Source organism: Mytilus galloprovincialis, chromosome 14 (genome assembly GCF_965363235.1).
Source record: "Mytilus galloprovincialis chromosome 14, xbMytGall1.hap1.1, whole genome shotgun sequence".
In the NCBI taxonomy this organism is placed as follows: Eukaryota; Metazoa; Mollusca; class Bivalvia; order Mytilida; family Mytilidae; genus Mytilus; species Mytilus galloprovincialis.
Window position 1 is genome coordinate 47,255,667 of NC_134851.1, and position 22,977 is coordinate 47,278,643.

At 32.0% G+C, this 22,977-nt stretch overlaps 2 long non-coding RNA genes across 2 annotated transcripts; both read left to right on the forward strand.

Annotated features, from left to right (window-relative positions):
- The first annotated feature begins 850 nt into the window (after window positions 1–850).
- LOC143058215 (uncharacterized) lies at window positions 851–12,076 on the forward strand. The gene is made up of 7 exons (XR_012972950.1): window positions 851–913; window positions 3,073–3,130; window positions 6,949–7,120; window positions 7,518–7,823; window positions 8,548–8,599; window positions 10,896–10,969; window positions 12,024–12,076. It is a non-coding gene; the product is annotated as an uncharacterized LOC143058215 (long non-coding RNA).
- A 1,361-nt stretch (window positions 12,077–13,437) lies between these two features.
- On the forward strand, window positions 13,438–19,974 carry LOC143058623 (uncharacterized). Its single transcript, XR_012973155.1, has 4 exons — window positions 13,438–13,467; window positions 15,810–16,031; window positions 18,389–18,952; window positions 19,852–19,974. It is a non-coding gene; the product is annotated as an uncharacterized LOC143058623 (long non-coding RNA).
- Window positions 19,975–22,977: the final 3,003 nt, after the last annotated feature.

The window sequence follows — 22,977 nt, forward strand, 5'->3', positions numbered from 1 at the left end:
AAACATTTTTGCGCTTGTCCGAAGTCAAGATCCTCTGACCTGTGTAAGTCCTGTATGCTTTCCCATTTTAGTTCATTTATTTGTTTTGAAGTTAAGTATGACGTCTATTTTCCCTAAACTAATACATATTTTGTTTGAAGACAACTGAGACCCACCTCTGTGTGCGGGATTTTCTCGCTGCGTCGATGACCCATTGTTGGCCTTCGGTTGTTATTCTATTCTTTGTTTGGGTTGTTGTCTTTTTCCAATATTATTTAAACGTACACGACCTGGCTGATGGAATACACCTGGATTGGAGAACATGAGAAAGCGGACGAGAATTTTGTATTTCTTATGTGCACAATTTATTTCCCTGTTTATTTCGTATTACATTTTTGTTTTATGCGTCATTTTTAATCTTTTAATAAACTTTAGTACAACTAATTTAGTTATATGTATATGTTTTGTATTCTTAATGGTAGTATATTATCTACTATAGATTGTTTCTCTAGACATCCCTAAACAAATAATAAAATGATCCGATTGATCAGGTAAATTTTTACATAAACTGTACGTAAACTCTACAACAACACTTCCGGTAAAACTATGTCGGACTTCATTACATATCATTTTGGATAATGTGAAGATCAGGATTTTACAAGAAAAGAAAGGACAGTTGTGCTTTTCTGGGAAGATATTTGACGAACTTATCTAGAATGAACTCGGTTGGTAGTTTAAAACTTCTCGACCAAAAACACACATACTAATTCTACATGACAGGGGCTTGAATAATATATTAAAAAATCTATACACAAAATTGACGCTTTAAATACACTTAGATTTACATTGAGAAATCACAGGTACGATCTTTGTTTTATCTGTGTGCTGGTCTTAACCTTGCTTTTGAAGATATTTACAACAACAATAAAAATCAGTAAAATGATATCTGATGATGAATTGGTTAGATTGACTCACACTAAAACTAAGTCTTCCACTTAATCGTCGCTTATATATAAAAGGCTAAAGTAGTCATGAAATTTAAATCTGAAACACGACATGGATACTTCTTATGTTCCAGTAAGTACACTCATGTTATAAGAAGTTAAAGGTTTGACTATTTATAGAAATTTTTACACATCAATGAAACGTCGATTGCCCTTACATTGACATTGAAAATCACAGGTACGATCTTTGTTTACACTTAAAAAACACTAACTATTCTGATGTTTTGATCGTGTTATTTTATCTTCGAGCTAATCGTAGCCTTGCTTTTGAAAATAATTACAGAAAAAATAGTGAGTTAAATAATACCTAATAATAAATTTGTTAAATTGACACACACTGCAAACAAATATTTTCCTATACGTTGTTGTTTTCTGTGTAATATAACTGAACAAAGATCAGTAAGAAAGAAGAAAAGGCATTTGTAACTGTGATAAAGCATGGATACAACAATTCGATATTGAGGTGAGCAATTTGTATAATTCAGGAATATAAAAACTGTTATTTCTTATTTGCAGAGACAACATTGAATTAAATATGGTCATACACCACTTATTCTGTTCCGGTAAAAACAACAGAAAGTAATAGTTGTAGGACATTGTATGACTCATAAAAACCTAATCCTCGAAATATAAAAATGAGGGGACATTTTGCCTATTTCGAAATATGAAGTACTTGTTTTGATACTTCTTATGTATGGAAAGCCAACTGGGTCAAATTCTGAATTTGTAAACTGTCAATTCGTTATTTCAAAATTCTTAATATGTAAATAGTCACTTTGTAACTTTTTACTTCGTGATTTCAAAATTCTTTGCATACTGATGTTTTATAAATTGTAGCATGTCGATTTGTTTAATGTCGATGTTTTAGATGTCATCGTTGTATAATGCTTACGATCATTATGACGACAGAAGGTGCTCGGTTTCTTCTTTGGTGTATAAGCCCCCTGTAGGTAAGGACACCTCCATCTGGGATATATATACCCAAACATTTTAAATTAAGTATATATATAATAATTCCAGTAATTATCGACCAGCATCACTAACATGTCTTACATCCTATAAGTATCTTAGTATTCTATAAGCTGTATTGCTTTCGCAATGAAGTATTATTATAAACATGTAATTTATTTGAAAAAAAGTCACATGTTAATACCTTATTTAATCTTTGAACCCCCAGTTTCTCATTCTTCAGTAGAAACATACCGTATGTTTCATCGTATGGTGTTAACATGTTTCCTTTGATACGTTTTGCTCGTACATGTTCTAACTATACGGACTTCAAATGACCATTAGTAAAAGAAAGAAGAACATACGGTAGGCTAAAACCTCTGTACTATAATTCTGTTCTACAACTTTTTTCACTTTGGATCTTCACGAGTTCTTAATTTGACTGATACTCATGTATATTCATACTTGTTACATTCCAAGTTATGTTATGCGAAATGAAACATAATGATCAATTTTTGGAACCATAAGGTAATAACACAAAATATCTCTGAATACTATGAATCTCTCCAAGAGAGGTGTGGCTTGTGAAACAGATGTATTTATAAGGTTCAATCTATATAAGCCAGTTTTCCGAGTAAATGATAATAACTACTCTTACGGAGATGTAAGTCAAATAGGAATACTTAAAAATGTTAAAGAACATACAACCTATTTTTTACTTTTGCATTATTCTGCAACCAATAATTATCTATATGCACTGTCAATACTGAAAGCGGTGGAAGTTACCACTTTGTTTAAAAGTTTATGGACTGATATAATGAAAAGTTAAACATAAAGTCAAAAGCTGTACTGCAGCTTTTTTGTGTATTTAACTGTCTTATACACTAGTGTTTTGTTGTTCTAACCAACCTTTGTCCAACTGATATACTAGAAACTTGTAACGCATAAGTGGACCGTTTTTTGACTAAAAATATAAGTTTTATAAGTTAATGAGAAGACATATGTTCTAGACACTGAACTTCATTAGCTCAATGCAAGAATATACAATCTAATAAAGTCATAGGTTTAATTATCAAGCAATGGTATGTACAGTTTGTTGTGTATTTAATGAACGCTGGAATTTTTATGATTATATTTTTAGATGGAATAAATTATTACAGACTATGATGGACGTGTTCATCATACTGACTGTCCTTCATGTATGTATACTTTAAAAAGCAATCATCTTCTAATAGTATCAAATTTTCTTTCTTTTTCTATTGTGCTCGGTCTGCTTAAAAAAATCATTTAGTTAGGATTATAACAATCAAATAAAGTAGACTGGATTATAAAAATGTGGATACTCCTGGACATCTCGGGAAAATATACAACTAAAAAGTAGTTACCGTTCCTAATTTAAGCAAACTTGTAAGTAAGAGGACGACTAATAGGTCATCATATCGTAAAAAGTAAAATAACAAAAAAATACCCAACTAGAGTGAAAAATTCCAAACTGAAAGTCTTTTATCAAAGGGCAACATCTAAAGGTCAAACACTTCAAACAAATGAAAATCAACTTACCATGACCTAGATTTTCCTTTATATGGGCCCGGGAACGTCATGCGAAATTATAACTCCAAAGATAAGAAACGGGTTATAAATATATTCATGTCAAGGACTTACCTTTTATTTCAAAATAAAAATTCAATTAAGTTAAGCTTTTTAGCTCACCGTTTTGAAGGGGCTGTGAGCTTAAGCCATCACTTAGCGTCCGTCATCATTTGTACGTTGTAAACTATTTCAAACATCTTCACCTCTGAAACTACTAACCAATTTTAACCAAACTTTTGCTGAATGATCCTTAGGATATCTTGAATAAAGTTCGTGTTTTTTTTTCTATTTCTTCAAAACGGATTGCCACAATGGCTAAACATTAAACATAGGAATCAATGTTATTATTTTAAATATTATTAATGATAAAGATAAACTGTAAACAGCAAACAAGTTCAGCAAATCTACAAATAAGATTAATTGACCCCTTAATGAGTGTTTCCCTTTAAAAACAATTTTACACAATTTGTTTATTCAACTTTAATCTTGTTTGACTTTTAAACTATATTGATCTGAGCGTCACTGGTGCGTTTTATGGAGATGAAACGCGCGTCTTGCGTATTTAATTAGGAGCCAGGTACATGTGGTACCTTTGATAACTATTTCTAAATTAAAAAAATCTTCTCCTTTGAAACTACGCAACCGATTTCAACTAATTATCAAAGGTACCAAGGTTCTAATTTAATACGCCAGACGAGCGTTTGTTCTAAATAAGACTCATCAGTGACATAAAAATAGTCAAAAAGCCAAACAAATACAAAGTTGAAGAGCATTGATGACCAAAAATTCATTAAAGTTGTTCAACATACGGCTTTGGTAATGAAGTCCCGGGATAAGAAAATCGTTTTTCGAAAAATTCAAAGTTTTGTGTACAGGAAATTTATAAAAAAAATGACCATATAATTATTATTCATGACAACAGCAAAGTACTGACTACTTGGCTGGTAATACCCTCGGAGACGAAACGTCCACCAGCAATGACATCGACCCACTTAAGCTGATTGATCCTTAAGGTATCTAGAATTAACTTCGTGTTTTATTTTCTGTTTCGTCCAAAACATGGCCACGATGCCTAAAAAAGAATATCGAGGAAAATGCAGGTTTTTGACTTATATCTCAACCACTAAAGCATTACCAGCAAATCTGATAGAGTTAAATGTGATCATTGGGTCAAGTTCTACTGCCATGAAAGTTTCAAATGACTATTACAACAATTTTTTGGGTTGCTGCCACTAAATTGATGATTTTAAGGAAATGTTGAAGTTTTTAGTTTTGCTCTTTTATATCCATAGACAACGGTAGAGACTGCAAGAGACTGAAAGTTTTAACGTATTCCCAACTTTAACAATAGCAAAGGCCTTTCAATTTCATTTTTGATTAATCACCCTTGCTGAACAGTCTCTATAGAAAACATCGTTTCGTCCACGAACGAGGGTATCACCAGCATAGTAGTCAGTCCTTCGGTGTTGGCATGAATATCAATTATGTGGTCATTTTTATAAATTAGCTATTTGCAAAAGTATGATTTATTCCAGATTTTCTAATCCCAGGCATATATTACCGAAGCCGCATTTAGCGCAAGGTTTTGGAATTTTGGGTCCTCAATGCTCGCCAACTGTATACTTATTTGGCTTTCTAACAATTTTGATCTGAGCGTCATAGATGATTCGTATAAAGACGAAGCGTTTGTATTGCGTATCAATATATAACCCTATTACCTTTGATTACTATTGATAAGTAATTTATCCCGGAAAAATATAAACTACATGTAGTTCTGGACATTAACTCCTCGTGAGAAAGAATGCCACGGTATCTGCACATTAATGACTCTTAGAAACACTTTTAGGGACCCATAGGTGGCCTGTTGTAAGGCTAAATTTCTTTCCCTATCAAATTTATCCTCATTTTCAGCGACAGACTAAATGCCTCGACCTCCATCCCGGACGAACTCTATTATAGGACCTACCTATTGTATCTATTGTTAATTTGTTCTCGTCCTGTAAATGGATGAAGTAGTTGCCAGTGGACGTAAAGCTACCAACAATCAATCAATCAATCAATGTAACATAATTGACACTATTGTTCAACATGTGATTTATAAAGACATTTTATATCCTTACTCACAATAATTATAGGCATTAAATGTATAAAGTAAGGGATTCATTTAATGATACATGCTTTCGAAGTAGTTTTGGGCATATATGTTTACTAAAATGAAATGAGATTTCACACTAAAACCTGATGAAAATATGATTCCGGAATTTTAGAAAGTACAATTATTTGTAATAGAATTTGAATATAATGTATGAATTACATATATATTTTAGCACCATAATCTTGATTAATTGCACTCTCACTGACGGAAAATCATTCTAAACAGAATTGGAAGCACGGCCATTTACAACTTAAGTAAAACAAATACTTCACACACAAACCAATGATAACCTATGAACCGAAAATTGCCGACTCGAGCATACATTGCATGAGCTGTCATTCCGATTTTCTGTAGTATTTGCTCTACAACCTCCTCTTTTGTCTACCAGTTGTTTGTATTCATGTTTAACTGGTAAGTCTTTTGTAGACCAACGCGTGCAAAGTTTTAAGGATGTTATATTCGATGTGTTTATCCTGCAATTGGGTGTCATACTATACAGATACAGCCCTACTGATATCGCTATGCTGTATCTGTATACTATAAAGATATCGCTCCAAAGTTTCGCCCACTGCCGGACTACGTTTGTGTATTGCTGTTGACAAGTGTTGTATGAACCTGCGTGACCTCAGAATGTTAATTGCAGTCGCATTCCAATGACGTATTGTTTGACCTTATGCGAAACCATGACTATTTTCATAAATACTTTCTGTTTGTTTTCAAACATTTCATAAGAGCAATAAAATCAAACCAATTTTCTGATAGCAGACAAACTTGAACAGTTATATCTTCTACCACGACAATCATTGATTTCAAAACTTGAATGTTTACATGTGTAACAAAATAAACCATGTCAATTCAGCATTTATGTTAAGTGAATGTCAAGATCAGTTCGAAATTATGAAGCTCGTACACTTCTGGTGTTTTTTTTTGCGAACCCGTCTCCAGCTAAATGTGTAATTTTTATATGACTATGCGGGCCTTAAGGGATTTAAAAATAAATGCAAAAATATCAGTTTTTATGTCTTTCAAAGCACAAACAATATACAGAATTAATTACAGAATAAAGACAATAACTGTTTAGTGTGTTCAAATATCAGCTGTATTTGTGCTCGGCTCGAACCTTGAATTATAGCTCGATAAAACATTTATTGTCTATATAGCGTGCTAATATACATACACATTTGTGAAAGTGATAAATAAATAAAATTTCGGTTTCAAATAGGCTTACCTTGATTAAACTGTTAATGAATATGGTTTTAATTATTTTTGTAGATATTATCGCTAAATGAAGCATACAACTTCACCTGTCCATCACAGGCACATTGGGATATTCGTGCAAAATCGATGTGTAAGCCACCAAGAAATTACACGTGCTTATTTAACATAACTTTTCGAGTAAATGTTTACAGGGATAGATGTAACAGACCTAGACTTTTAGCTCCTGGTATGCATTTTGTAATATCTCAATATGCGTCCGGTGAATTGCAGCATGTTATTTAATTTTTTGCCTTCTGAAGATGGTCCGTGTCGATCGAACAGGAAGTGTTTTCAACACTTAATAATTATGTAACACAAAAATAAATGAATATAGTATGAAATAACAGTTAAAGTGTCTGTACACGATTTGAACGATTTTCAAAGATAATTACCGTTATTTTTAAAAACTTTATTTCATTACAAATATAATATCAATTTTGAGAGATTAATTTCAAATTCATTTACTTAAATTAGGAAAAGTAATAAACAAAACCTGGAATATTACGTATACTGTAATACCGAAATCAAGTTAACATGATTCATTCACGAATATATAATGACCACTTTAATACTTACATTTGCAGGTTATAAATACGTGTTTCAGCCGAACTTAAACAGAGCAATATGTAGTGTAAACCGATACCAACCTTTTAATTTTGACACGAATGGGTACAGTGACTGTACCTTTAAAAAATCACTTTGCAACAGTCTAGGCCAAAAGACTTATGAAGACGGCAACACTACGGTCGACAGGAAGTGTATTTGTAATACCAATCAAGGTTATACTTTTGTCAGAAAGTTGCAAAACCAGAGTTACTGCGATCCTTCAACTGAAGATTGTTCCTGCTATCTCGGAAAAAATCCATGCAACGAAACGGTTGGATTGAAAGGTATATTACGATTCTCTCTTTTTCAGATGTATATACTATCAATATTAAACAAAACAATCCAGTTTTACAGGCTTGGCTGTCTTTATAGTTTTGCATAACGTACAAACTCTTGTCTATTTTTGAAAACTTAAATTTTTATGTCGCTCGGATAGTTTGGTAGTTTGGTTGATGCATCATTTAAAACATCTACATCTCTTAAAATCATTTTTATCAAATATCTATCCTTTAAGAGAAAAACATCATGTTTGCTCCAAATTTATGTAATTAAGAAAAAAATCCTTGATTATGTTTTAAGAATTGGAACGCATAATCGTCATTCATTACATTAGTAAAATGACATTTATAATCAAAATGGGTCCATGTACTCGTTTTCTTGTTAACAAATTAAATCACTCGAAAACGCATCTTTTTACAACATGTCGCTGTTTTACGTCGCTCAAAAAGTACACTTTACTTTAACAACGTCATTACCTGCGCCGTAAGTGTATTGTATTCCCTTTAAATTAAAGAAAACGAAAACCTCGAGTATATCTACTGACAACACACATGTTAAATGTAATGAAAATAATTAGATAGATTTGTATAAATACTTGTTATTGAGAATGTGCAAACTTATTTGCTATTGACCATTTACACTGACGACAAACAGTTATTCATTCGCAAACGACTCACAGAAGAAAAACATTTTATAAAAGAAAACACTTTTTTTTTTATATTTATGCAGATATCAAATGTTATGACTTCAAAATGCCAGGAATGAGCTACTTGGGGGATATGTAAGTGTTTGTTTATCTTGCAATTTATATTTAATGTTATTTCTATGTATTACATATCCATCTACCTATATTATGTGTTGATAAATTTATTTAAAAACAAAGTTCCCAGTGACAAACTGTGCACCACTTATTGTGGACCTGCTTTTGTATTGTTACGAGTTACAATTTATGACTAAAATTAGCAAAGACCCATCGAGACAACATACAAAAATTTAACAATACTTTTAGATATTTGGATGATATTTTGGCTCTCAATAATGACGACTTCAGTATGTATATTAATGAAATTTATCCTGTTGAACTTACTTTAAATAAAGCTACTACTAACAATGACCACTGCCCTTTTCTGGATCTTGATATCTATATCATTAAAGAGAAGCTTAATATAAAAATTTATGATAAAAGAGATGATTTTTCATTTCCTATCGTTAGTTTTCCATTTTTAGATGGTGACGTTCCCTTGTAACCATCTTATGGTGTTTATATATCTCAACTTGTACGATTCGCTCGTGGATGTAACAACGTATTAGATTTTAGCGCGAGAAATTTATGTGTATTACCGAAAAATTATTACACCAGGGTTTTCGATTTCACAAACTAGTCAATACATTTAATAAATTTTATCATCGGTATAAGGAAATAATGCGTTAATATAACTCAACATGCAGACATCTTATAAGTTCAGGTATTTCACATCCAATCTTTATGGTAATAATCTTAACAAAGCACAAAAATGTCAGTATTCATCTCAAAAGCTTACAAAACCTTTAAACAGACTTATTTTAAGAAGGGATATAGTTACGATACTGTTGTCAGGTCATTAAAGATTGCATATTTTGGCTTTAATATAGATTTAACTATAGGGTCTTTGCATCGGAACTAAACACATTTAGTTAAAAAAAAGAGTTGTTGGCATGACACGGGTTATGGTCTTCTCATATATTTTATGATAGTATGATACTAAACCCCTAACGGGAGGGATTGTGCTTGATTTTCATATGATGAAGACATACTCTTTTAATCAGTTGAAGGGGGCTCGCGGGTCTAATTATTTAATTATTTAATATAGGATTTCGCTATATTTTTCTATAAATGAACTTTATCTTAAACTTAATGGAAAAATGAAATAAAAAATGGGATCACCGTTCATTTACGCTCACAATCTGGCTTCGAAAGAGCATGCTTTTTTGTTAATGTCCTTTTTTTCTGTTGAACTAATAGGAGAAAAAGCGGTAATATCAAATTAAAAAGGAACTAAATTACAGAAATCGCTTAAATTTTACAATTATTTAGTTCGTGTACTGCTTATTCACCAGCAAGCCATGGCGTTGTCAGTTTATTTTAAATTTATGAGTTTGACTGTCCCTTTGGTATCTTTCGTCCCTCTTTTATTCGAAAACAACAATAAAAAATATAGGTCACCGATGATTAAAAAAAGATATTTCAATTTCAATGCCAAAAATGTCATGTTTGCACCAAAGGGAGATAATTTGGAGCTTTTTCAATGATATCTACATTTTAAATGTCACCAGGGGCCAACACGAATTGATTTTTTGGAATGATTTTTGTACCATATGATAAAGTCCAACTATTAAAGGTAATTAATAAAATATTTAATGAAAATAAATGTTTATTTTTTTTTTTTGAAAATCTTATACCTGCAAGCCTCCCTAATTGAGGTCTGGGGCTGGCAACATTGGCTAGAGGTATTAGGGGGGGGGGGTTGAAATCTCATAAACATGTTTAACCCCGCCGAAATTTTGCGCCTGCCCAAAGTCAGGAGCCCCTGGTCTTTGTTAGTCTTGTACGATTTTTAATTTTAGTTTCTTGTGTATAATTCGGAGATTAGTATGATGTCCATCATCACTGCACTAGTATACATATTTTTTAAGGGGCCAGCTGAAGGACGCCTACGGGTGAGGGAGTTTTTGCTACATTGAAGACCATTTGGTAACTTCGGCTGTTGTCTGCTCTTTGGTCGGGTTGTTGTGGCTTTGACACATTCTCCATTTCCTTCCTCAATTTTATTGATGCGAAAATAGATATATGTTCCAAACTAGATTTTTCATACCGATACCAAAATCATTCAAGGTGTATAAAATATTTCTGCGATGAAAAGTTTCTTGAATTTTAAAAGCTATATACTTTTAACTTTTAACTAGAAGAAACGTCGATGAAAATAATCAAAATTATGCAGTGGAAGGTATGCTTTGTTGACAGCTGTTTTCTACATATTTCTATTATAATGTGCGCAAATCTATGCTACAATAACCAGGTACATGTGTTTGCTTTACAGGTGGAATATAACACGGACAAAACAAATCAGTGAGTTTGACAGCTACAAGTACAACATATACCGTGTTCCTACAAGTAAGTAAAACGATACAGAAGATATCAATAAAAAATAATAAAAACAGACATAAAATATCAATAAAAAACAATATAGTTATTTATAGACAATATACTCGTTTTTGTACGTTGTATTGTGTGAGTCTGCATCGTTACTAAATTGTATAAGAAAAAAATAATTATGAAAATCTAGAAAGCGCAATTTTATGATCAATAAAGATAAATTTGAAATGCATTTTCAAAATTATCTATTATGCTTGAAATGGTTTTAAATTGTCACAAAACATCGCTGTTACCATAAATGATAATATAAAAAGTACGAATATTTCGTGTTCATGTTTTAAGTTATCAAATGATTAATGTTATACATGATATTATATGATTAAAAAATCAAACGTTTGAATAGAATAAACATCGGTGTATCTGAAACAGGAAGTATTGAGGTTATTTATAGATAAGGTTTTTTCTCATGATGACCAAGAAGGCAAGACTTGAAAATAATAATTATTATGTCTCATTTTTATTGTTATCTAATGAAAAGAAACAGTTACTAAAAACATTGCAATGATAACATCGCACTATGACTTGTCTATGAAAAGGTGGAACGTCTGGTAAATAATTGAAATTTTGTAAATGTCAAATAGATAACGCACAGGATTTTTCGTGACATCTCGTAATTATTTTTGTCAGTACCTATCCAACATTCATCTTCATGTTCTTTGTTTATGTACTTTTAAAATTATACTTTATGCCAAATACAATAATTCAAAATGACTGTTAAAGATAGTGAAACAAAATTCAATAAAAGTATACATATAAACATATAAAAGAATACATACAACAAACCGTACTTAATTATAATCCTGATACCTTTGATAACTATTGTAAAATCAAACTGATAAAAAAAGTTGATGTTGTCCGTCATAATTGTGTTGACTGATTCTTGTTATCTTAGATTACAGACAATTAATAAAACATTAAAAATAGTCAATGAACAGTGAACCTAGACGATGAAATGTTCATAATATACAAAAAAAATAATGCATAACAAAAACTTTCTGTCGTATAATTTCAGATAAATGTCGCATCGATGCAGCTATATCGGTTTTGACATTGTTATTATCGTATTGTAAGTAATTCTTTATAGAAACATATTAATTTAAAAAGGGTTCGGATTTAAAAAAAATCTATTTGTGCATGATTTTTTTCAACTTGTTGGGAAGGAGGTTTGCAGCCGGAGAAAACAGTTTGTTTCGAAGAAAATTCCTATAAGACAGCAAATGAAATTTGAAAAGAAATATGCTCTTTCCAAAAATAGGATCTGTAAATCAGTTTGACAGCTTCAAACATGTTATGTATTTTTTCCATACTGGACCACATTACTACTTTACCAAAACGTCCATGCCAAATTGTTTTGTTCATGTAAATTGAATTTCATGTTTTGATTTGATAACTGTATCGTCGGACCATTAAGAAAACAAGTTAAACAGACAATGACAAGAAATACAACATTGATATAGAAAGGAAAACAATCTGTTTGACAGTTTTTGATGAAATAACTTGCAGCCACGTTCGGTCATACTGAAGACGGTTAATCAGATGACTAATTTAGAGAGAGTGAACATTTGCTGTTTTTTTCATAGTCCAATGTGTCGGTACTGATGTGATTTATAAAATAAATTTGAGATATCAAGAGTTCTCTATTCAGTGTTAAATCTATATGATTTATTACTTATTGATAATGAATTTCAAACTGAAGAATTGAGTATCCACACACATATTTCATTTGTATTTAAGCCTAAAACAACATTCAGTTTCAAAATGTGCGTACCGAATATTTTCAAAAACGACCATTAAAAGAAGTAATTAGTTCTTTCTTTTTCTTCTCACCGACACTTATGTAAATTCATTTGGAATAAAACGTTAATGATTTTTTTATTGCCCTTGTTCTCATTTTCGACAAACAATGTACCATCAGCTCTTCATTGCAGAAAGAGTACACAGAACATAACAAACATATATTGAACATTATAAAAGTAATAATTAGTCGATACCTTTAATAAGTTGGATGTTAGAGCACACACAGATAGTCTGACAACGGGCCAAATTACAAAGAGTAAAAAACAAAGTGTTATTTGGTGAATCCATAGCCTTGTCTGGATTGGCCCTCATCGGGTGCGCTCAAACCTAGAAAATAGAGAATGAATGTTGTATATCTACTTGAATATGTGAAAAGTCAAAGGAATAGTTCAATCAAACACTATACATTGCTATACGGTTGATAAAATCCAATCGTACCAGATCTCTAACCTCTAAATTTGTCTACCTACAAAATGCGTATGTCAAATTGTTTTTTATACTCCTTCCATTTGAAGATTTAATTGTGAAATGATATCTGAAACATCTGATAGTAAAACATTTTAATACTTCTTTTCTTATGTAAACTAATATTTTGTTTCCAGTTGTTGTTTGGATGATAGTAGTAGGAATTATGCGTCGATGGATAAAAAACCGTAGCAGTAAGTTCTTAAAATTATTGATCACAAGGGTGGCTTGGGAATAGAAATGTGATAACCTCTGGTATATTACGTACCGACAGTTTAAAGTAAAATTACAAAATACTGAACTCCGAGGAAAATTAAAAACTGAAAGTTCCTAATCACATGACAAATGTCAAAACAAAGGATTCTGGAGACGCCATATGAGAGTTATTTCCCCTTATGCATTTGATTTTAGTGATATGCATTTCTAACTGGTAGACCATACGTGATAAACCCCTATGGTCTTTTAATTTGATGTTCTTGGTCCAAATTTGTTTTAGGTCAAAATCATATACTTAATTTTGATTTTGGCTTATTTTTACCTTTTTTTTTTATTGTATAAGATATCGACAAATGATTTATTACCAACTAATTTATTGTTTGTTACAACATGGCGTAACACAAACATTTTTGTTGAAAGGGTACGTTAACATTAAATTGGAGTTCCCTTCTCCCTTATATAAAAAAAAATGCGTATGGTGCTATAACTCATTAACCATATATAATTAAGACCTAGGGTCTTTAAATTTGAGGTCTTTGGTTTATGACCTTGTAACTTAGATCAATGTCATTGGTAAATTAGGCAAAAAGTCAATGAACCTTTGCCTTCAAATTGTTCATTAGAAAGTAACAAAATATATTTATATTCTGTGGAAAGATCTTTTGATTGTGGTGTGGTTACTATATTTTTTCCCGTCATTTTCTTTTTTGCGGGGAGTTATGATTTCGCATAATGTTGCTCAAGCATTAACATATGAGAAAATTCCCTCGAAATATACTTTGGTTCGTAATTTAAAGTTTTGATTAAAGGTGATATTAAAATCTTACATCTTTTTGAAGCGTGTCACAGACAAAATACCACCACTCAATATGACACCCAAAAGAATAGTCTTCCCGTGAGAAATAATTTGCGTTTGTGATCTAGTCATATGATATGTCATTGTTATACCGTAAAGCGTGTTGTTTTCGCGGGTGTAAAGTTTCGCGATTTTCATTAAAAACGTCAAACGAAATATTTTGGTGGTTATTATTTTGGCGGGGTCAAAACTTTTATCAATACCTTTGCATGTACATTTTTAATTTGGCGGAATTTGTTTTGGCGGTTTTATTTTATCCGCAACATAAGCGAATAATTTCACCCCGCGAAAATAACCCGCTTTACGGTATCCTGAATGCATTGCACTGATCAAAATAATTTGTGTTTATATATACCTTTAATCGGCGACATAAAGAGTGAAAACTGGCTAAGATTTTTTACAAAAAATATCCTGATTTGGTTAAAAAATAAATATTCCGTCTAGTACTTCAAACAGTTTTGCCAATCAACACATTTTGTGTACTCCTGAAGAAAAAGCTCTTGACTTGTAAAAATATGTTGATTAATTGCTCAGAGCGTCGAGGAAATGTTTTTTACAAAGTGTCTCCTGTAAGGTCAATCCGCATCTGATTTCAAGTGTTTTTGTGCTCAGAACCACCCCCATATATGATTGGACTGACAATGTTATGCAATGATATTTGAATGGGTGGTCACATTGCAGCCGCACTTCTGTACCCATTTTAAACCGAAAACCCAAAGTAATATCATCGTTTCATGAAGACCATACTCGCAATTGGTGTCAAGGGAGAGCCAAAAATCAGTCCCTGAAATTTTCATCCAGGAACGGGAATCGAACCAGGAACCTTTGTGTTAGTAGTCCGATGCACTAACCACTACACCACGGCTCTCATTTAATATACCAACACATTTATTTTTCTCAATAGCTCATTATATTCACAAAATATTTTGTCCATTTTTTACCAAAGCGATACAGAGACTTATTATGAGAGTTTGAGAGTTTATTCCCTTCCTTTGAGTGTAATTTTTATGTAATTTTGTATGTTGAGTTTGAATTTAAAGTGTATATCTAATTTGATTTTAAATTTTGAGTGTTTACTCTGGGTTTTTTTTAAACTACTGCTATACAATGTTTGCTTTCTACATTAAAAATTCTGTTTATTTTAATAATCTTGGAATTGTCTTAATTTCAAATAGACGAAGGAAATTTTTCAGTTAAATTAGGCAGTTAAATTTGATTTTCAAAAAGACTAACTCGTCAAATGAGCAGATACATTATGTTAGCCTTCCTCGACCTTGCGCCATGCAATTTGCACATGGTTGGCAGTTCGGTGCGAAAACGAACAAAACACACCTTAAATTATACGTGATGCAAGTTAGTTATTTTAAAACTTGTAATATGTATTTTGTCCCTGTAAACCTGTTGTTAATGCGAAAACATCCAAATTCTTATTCTAGTAAAAATAGAAATTTATTTATTTTGCAGAACATATACTTAAATTGAATAAGCTTATGAAAAGATCAGAAACTGAAAACAGGTATTTTGTTCGAGTTATGATAGTTGGGAAGGAATCGGCTGGCAAAACATGCCTCTTGAGAAGATTATTGAATGAAAGCATATCTGATGTTTCCAGTACCGATGGTGTTGATATCATTGTTCGAAGATGCAAAATCAACATAGAAGATGGAAAATGGACAATCGGCAACGGTAAATAAATACTGAGGATTGATTACTCTATGTTATATGAAGATTATTTTTCTTCCGTACAGCCTTCGATGATTCATTGCCGCCATCTTTTTTTCGGCTACATAACAAAATTTATCATTCACTAGTACTTATAATCAATGATTAATATCGTATCTATAAAATGCATGATTATTTACATCTTCTTCAAATGCCACTACTGAACTTTCCAGTCTATCAGTTGCAATATAAACATTGTTGTGACGTTATATGTTGTTTTAATATTTTTTTTTCAACGTAACAATATCTTTATTGCATTTTTTTTCATTGTTATATGTTGTTGTACCCATGTTCTTTTATTTCAATAACTTGACTGTCATTTATGATACATTACATTCAACATATGCAATCCTCAACCATTTGGAAGAACAACCTTCTTTTTTTTTAATAATAATATTGGAAAATTGAAGCTAAAAAGTACAATCACAAAAAAACTGAACTCCGACGAAAATTCAAAATGGAAAGTTCCTAATCAAATTGCAAAATCAAATGCACAAACACATCAAACGAATGAACAACAACTGTCATATTCCGGACTTGGAAAAGGCATTTCCGATGTAGAAAATGATGGATTGAACCGGGTTTTATAGCATTAAACATAAATGTATAATAGGTGTAAAATAGTAGATTAGTAGTTTCAATCAACAATTTCGCCGCTCATCATGGCGGTCTTTAAAAAAAATTTCAAGTGGTTTTAACACTGTCGGCTTCAATACTTATTTTACAGCCATTTTTTTCAATGTTTAATTCTGTCTCCTCCCGAATCATTTTGTTTGGCAATGCTCTTCGTCAGTGATGTTTTGGTTCTTTAAATTATTTCTTTTTGCACAAGATTACTAATAGAGAACTATGATGCAGGAATTTCTTATAATAAAAAATAAGTAGTTAGCAATATCCTTTAACTTCACTTTCCGCTATATAGCTGATGTTCTCTGACTAAATAAATCAAAATTTGATGACTCTGTTGAACGCTTCTGTTCAATCTCAAGCTTGAGATCCAACAGATAAAGTTAAGTCCGCATCATATCTTGACTTACATCTAGAAATTGGCAGTGAGGGTCGGTTGAAAACCAAACTTTACGAAACACGGGATGATTTCAGCTTCCCTGTTGTAACCTTTCCATTTCTATGTAGCAACATTCACTCAGCGACTGCATACGGTGTATATTTCTCCCAATTGATACGATATTCCCGTGCATGCATTTTTATCATGAATTTCGTGATAGAGGGTTGTTGCTCACAAGGAATCTATTAAATCAAGAGTTCCAAATGGTGAAGTTAAAATCATCACTTCGTAAATTTTACAGCCGCCATCACGAGTTGGTTGACCGTTATTGAATAACCGTTTCACAAATGATATCGGATATGTTCCGTACGTCATAACTACAATCCCCTTCCCTTTCATGAATGTGACCTACCGAATTAGACTATTTACCTGATTTGTTATCACATAAGCAACACAAAGAATGCCACATATGGAGCAGTATCTGCTTACCCTTTGGAAACACCTGAGATCACTCCAAGTTTTTGGAGGGGTTCGTGTTGTATACACTTTAGTTTTCTATGTTGTGTCATGTGTACTTTTGTTTGTCTGTTACTTTGTTTCTTTTTTTTTATCCATGGTGTTGTCAGTTTATTTTCGATTTATGAGTTTGACTGTCCCTGTGGTTTATTTCTTCCCTCTTTTCGAATAACTAATGATCACGTTCGGCTTATCCTTTCAAGTTATATGTCAACAAACCTATTTTATCAAAGATCTCATAGCTTTATCATATAAAAATATGAGTTGATAGCGAAATTCGTTATCTAGAACGTCAATTTAACTTTTGACCCTGACCTACATTGTTAGGTTAAATAAAATAGCAATACGTCTCTACGATATATGGTTAATTTACAGAATTGCACCTAGAGTCGTAGAAAGGGTGTTTGAACATGCAAAGAATGGTTGCATTCTTTATTCACAAGTCATAGGATGTAAAGTGCTTTTCTTTTCGAATTTGACTGCAAACTCATATATCTTGCAAAGCAAATTATATGTCAAGGCAAGGTATAATTGCAAAAGTGGCACTATTTCTGTGTCCCACTTTTACCTTGAGTATTTTATCTGTTGAAGTTAAGTTTTACTTTGAAAATGCAGGGAAAAACACTAAAATTTTAATTCAAGCAATGTTGATACTAGCTTACCTAAGGTAAAAATCTCAATTCTTATATTAAATTTATAAAATGAAGATTCCAATCCGTATTGATGGTACGGTGAATGCTAGGAATGTCAATGGATTACCTTGAAAGTTCAAACTTGTTGAAATTATTTTTTTTGTCAGAAATTGATGACAAGAATGAACGGATGAACAGAGCACTTAGTACAAATGAGAAAACAAAGATTGATGCCGCAGAAGGTAATAATAGAAAAAACAAATCAACCAAATATATGCCATTCGGAGAAAAAGAAAGCAATGCACCAGTTTTTACGTTTAATGATGTTCCAATAGACATGGCTCCTGACGAAAGCGCCAATGCCACAGCCACTCAAATTATACAGGAAGTTGAGACAAAGAATAGAACTATAAGTCAATTTGATGACATGTCTAGTTATAAAAAACACAGAACAACCGAAACAAAGGAAAATCTGGATAAGAATGAACATTCAATATTGTTAATTCCCGAGAATTTGATGTCTGAAGTGTTTTCTAAGTCAACTGTAAAAACTCAACGAAACCATTATGCGTTATGTGAATTATGGGATTTCGCAGGACAAAAAGAATTTTATGCTACACATCAAGCTTTTTTGACAAGTAGTGCAGTCTACCTTGTAGTTGCAGATATGGAAAACGACATAATTAAACAAGATAAATCACAGTTTTCTGCCGATTTCCAGCATATTGGAGGTTTGTTTTCTTATCATAAAAACACATGTAATGAAAAAAGTAATAAGATATGATTTCTAGATATATAAAAAAGAATGGCAAATATAATACATAATTGTTAATGTGTATCTATTTGAGTTGCTCACTGCCAATTCGGGAGATGATCTACAATAAAAAATGACATAGAAAAGACCAGAATAACATAGTTTTTTATATCAGTTTCATTTTATGTAGTAGACCAAAACACAAAAAGCTATATACCTAAATAAATGTAGGCAATGAAATAGAGTACTATAATACAGACTTTTTTGTGTTTAGAAGATTCAGTTTTCTGTAAAGTTATCCCTACCCAAAGGGAATGAATGACATTTTGAATGTATATAGATATAGGAAGATGGTATATGTATGCATACAGTTTGATGACATTAGTTTATTTCTTGGCGGAATAGCTGTTCGACATGGTCGATGAAAAACAAAACCACAAACGTCATACTTGATTTAAGTGAAAATGAGTGTATCAGTTTATGAAACTTTCTCACGACAATAACGTTAATGAAATTCAAGTGATAGGTTATACTGGCGGGATATTCAAAATAATGTTGGTTAAAAGTTGGAATACCAACATAGGCTCTTTCATTTTACTAATTCAAAAATGTATCTAATATTCCATTTAGTTTGTTTTCACGTGCTTATATATATTTGCAACCTTCTTTATAAAGAATTAAAATAAATATGTACATGTATTATAATACAAAATCGGTAATTTTGTTTCTTTGGTATTATATTTATTTATTTAACAAGGTTTAAACAGATAATAAATTGTGTTATCAATTTGTTTTCTTGTCAGAACATACATGTAGAAATTATTGTTGTGAGTATGTTAACACAATTAACTATTTAACAGTGATGGTATGTTTCAGATTATATTGATTTTTGGTTTGATTCTATCCATTGTCATCGAACGGTCGACGAACGAGCTCGTCATGGGCACTTTGATCCTCCAATCTTATTAGTTTTTACTGGAAAAGATAAATATAAGAAGGTAATAAAATAGGCGAACGAAGTTTATTAGTTTTATCTAAAGAGTTTTAGAGACTTCACTAATAAGCATCCGTTATTCGTCGGGTCGTCATCAAAGGGAGATGTGGCATAATTATCAACCAGATATATATCAATAAAAGAGCACATACCAATTAGTAGAAACGTGATTACGCTACAGGTCAACACATGACCTGCAACTATTATCTAAAACCATGCAGTATTGTCAGTCATACAACTGCGCGGAATATTGAATACAAACCCATTCAGAAGAAAGAGACAAAGACACAATGTATAATACACAAAAAATACAAAACAATGATGACAGACAGTAGAACTACTGTCAACAATTGGAATACACATGTCATGTTACACGCTCCATACTTTGGACCGTCACATTACGAATGTGCGATGTTGAACATATGGTCCGAGAACACAATTGTCGTCCTTTGATTTTGGTTTTCAACGAATGTAGTCCTTAGTGTGGACAGTGTGTTACTTGCCAATTTTTTTTTATACCCCTCCTTAATGTATTTCTCCATGTTTTATGCCCCAAATAGCAAGTCAAGGGATGAAATGACACTGTAAAAAAATTTGGGTCATGAATTTTAAAGTAAAGTTGTGATTTGGTCCAGTTGAAAAAGGTTCAAAATTAGCACTTCGGAAGCTGTCAAAAGATTTCAAGACCCCCTTACCATAAAATTGTCCATATCTTTAGTTAAAGCGGGTGAAGTTTTCTATAATTTTGATATAATTTGTCCCAAAAGTAGTACAAAACACTGTGAATATGATTTGATGGTGTCTTTTTTGTCAAATAGCATGAAACTAAACTTTTATTTGATAGAATTGCTTCAAAAATTACCAATTTTTGCATAATATGGTCAAAGCTTTTTCAATGTTGATGCATTCGTGGCATTTTGACTTTCTATCTGACAGGTTTTCCTATGTCCATATTTGTGTTTCTATGCTTTAATCCAGATATATTACTTATTTACTTATTTATGAACTCTGAATCCACAAGAAAGTAGATGATCTCAGACAAATGACCCTCGTCGAACGGCCTGTTTTATTTTCTAAAAAAAATGCACTACGCAATAATTGTGGTCTTGGACCATATTAGGAACACACAGCCATCCTGTAACCGTAGAAGGTGGCGTAATAATACAACTAAGAAAAAAACTTATAATTTGTTGAATTGATGTAATCAGTGTTGCAGTGTACAACTTTTTTTTTATTCGAAGGTTATTGATTAGTCTCGTGTTGGCAAAGCGTACGTCGAGCGCAAATCGTTATAGCATGGTTAGATGCGATTGCTTTCTTAATTCCTCGTCCCAGTCAACTCGCCATAAATACAAAGGAACAAACAATGTAAAAAATAGAAGTCTTCATACAGCCCACATGATTGCTGTTTTTTTTTTTTCTTTTCTGTAGGCAGATTTCCAGAAGAGAAAGAAAGAACTAAATGAGCAAATCGACAAAGTTTTAAGAAATCAAAGCAAATATCATCACTTGCACGACATGTTTTTTTTGTCAAATAAGGTAGACACTGACAAAGAATTTGAAAATTTCCGATTGGCAATTTTCGAGACTGCAAGGAAAAAGAATAATTGGGGTAAAGCTGTTCCTTTAAAATGGTTTCTTTTAGAACATTTGATTCAAATCAATAAGCACAATGGTAAAAATTTCATTAGTTTTACTGACATGTTCAAACTGGCTAAACATCCGGATATTGAAATACTAGAAGAGGAGGATTTGTTGTTGTTTCTTCGTTTTCAGCATAATGTAGGGAACATTATATTCTTTGAAAGTGTACCGGATTTAATCATTTTAAATCCGCAGTGGTTAGCAGATGCTTTCCGATGTTTAGTATCAGATAGAGTTGATATCAGCAGATTGCATCATCACGAGGACTGGACACTGTTTACACGACAAGGCAAAATAAGCGAATCGCTAATAACCGAACTCCTCAATTCAAAAGATGGAAAACAGTTTTCAGGACAGAAAACTAACTTGCATAAAGTAATGGAAGAGTTTGATATATTGGTCAAAATTGAGAACTCAAATTATTATATAATGCCAAGCAAAATGCCGACTTCCACGTTTGATGATGTTTGTGAACAATTTGACATTCTTACACTAAAATGTAAAAGGACGTCTTGGCTTTGCTTTAAATTTGAATTTCTTCCACCTTCTTTCTTTAACCATCTATCTGCCTGGTTTATCAGAAAATATGACCCTAGCAAATTAGATGTTGATATTGCTTTATATCGTGGCATCTGTATGTTTGACATTGAGAGTTCTGGTTGTAAAAAGATTCTGGTTACCATGTCGACTGATACCATCGCTCTTCAGGTTGTTTCATTTTCCGAACAGGAGGGATTTGGAAACACGTGTACCGAAATATACTCTGAAGTAAAACAGCTAATTGAAGATATAAAAGACAGGTATAAGATGAACATATCGTTTAAACTTCATTTCAAATGCAGTGATGGCTATTATCATAAAGACACATTTGATTATGAGAAATTGAAACGTGACAAGGAGTGTTTCTGCTTTCAGCATAAGACAGCGCATCGATCTGAACAGATATATTCGTCTTGGATGAAGAAAAAGGTATGTTTTTAAAACGACATCTTTATAAATTTATATCTCAAACTAATTCTTCTCAACACATCTATAGCTAAACAGCTTTTACTAAATGTGCAGTCTGATATTTTTAAGCCACATTGTGATCATAATCTCAAATCTGGATATGTATATTTTTGACTGTCTGAATTTATTTTGTAGAACAAAAATGTATCTCTTTAATGAGGTCAATCAAACCCAAACTAGCCTAGTTTGTGTGTATCGATACAGTAGTAATAATAACGTTAGTATTAACTGTTACAATTTGACTGTACTAGTTGCGAATTTCAAAAATAATGTCACTGATGACTGAGGCAAAAAACGGTGAAAATCCAATATAATATATAAAACGTATAAACGTTGAGGAGGCAATTCAATGAAGA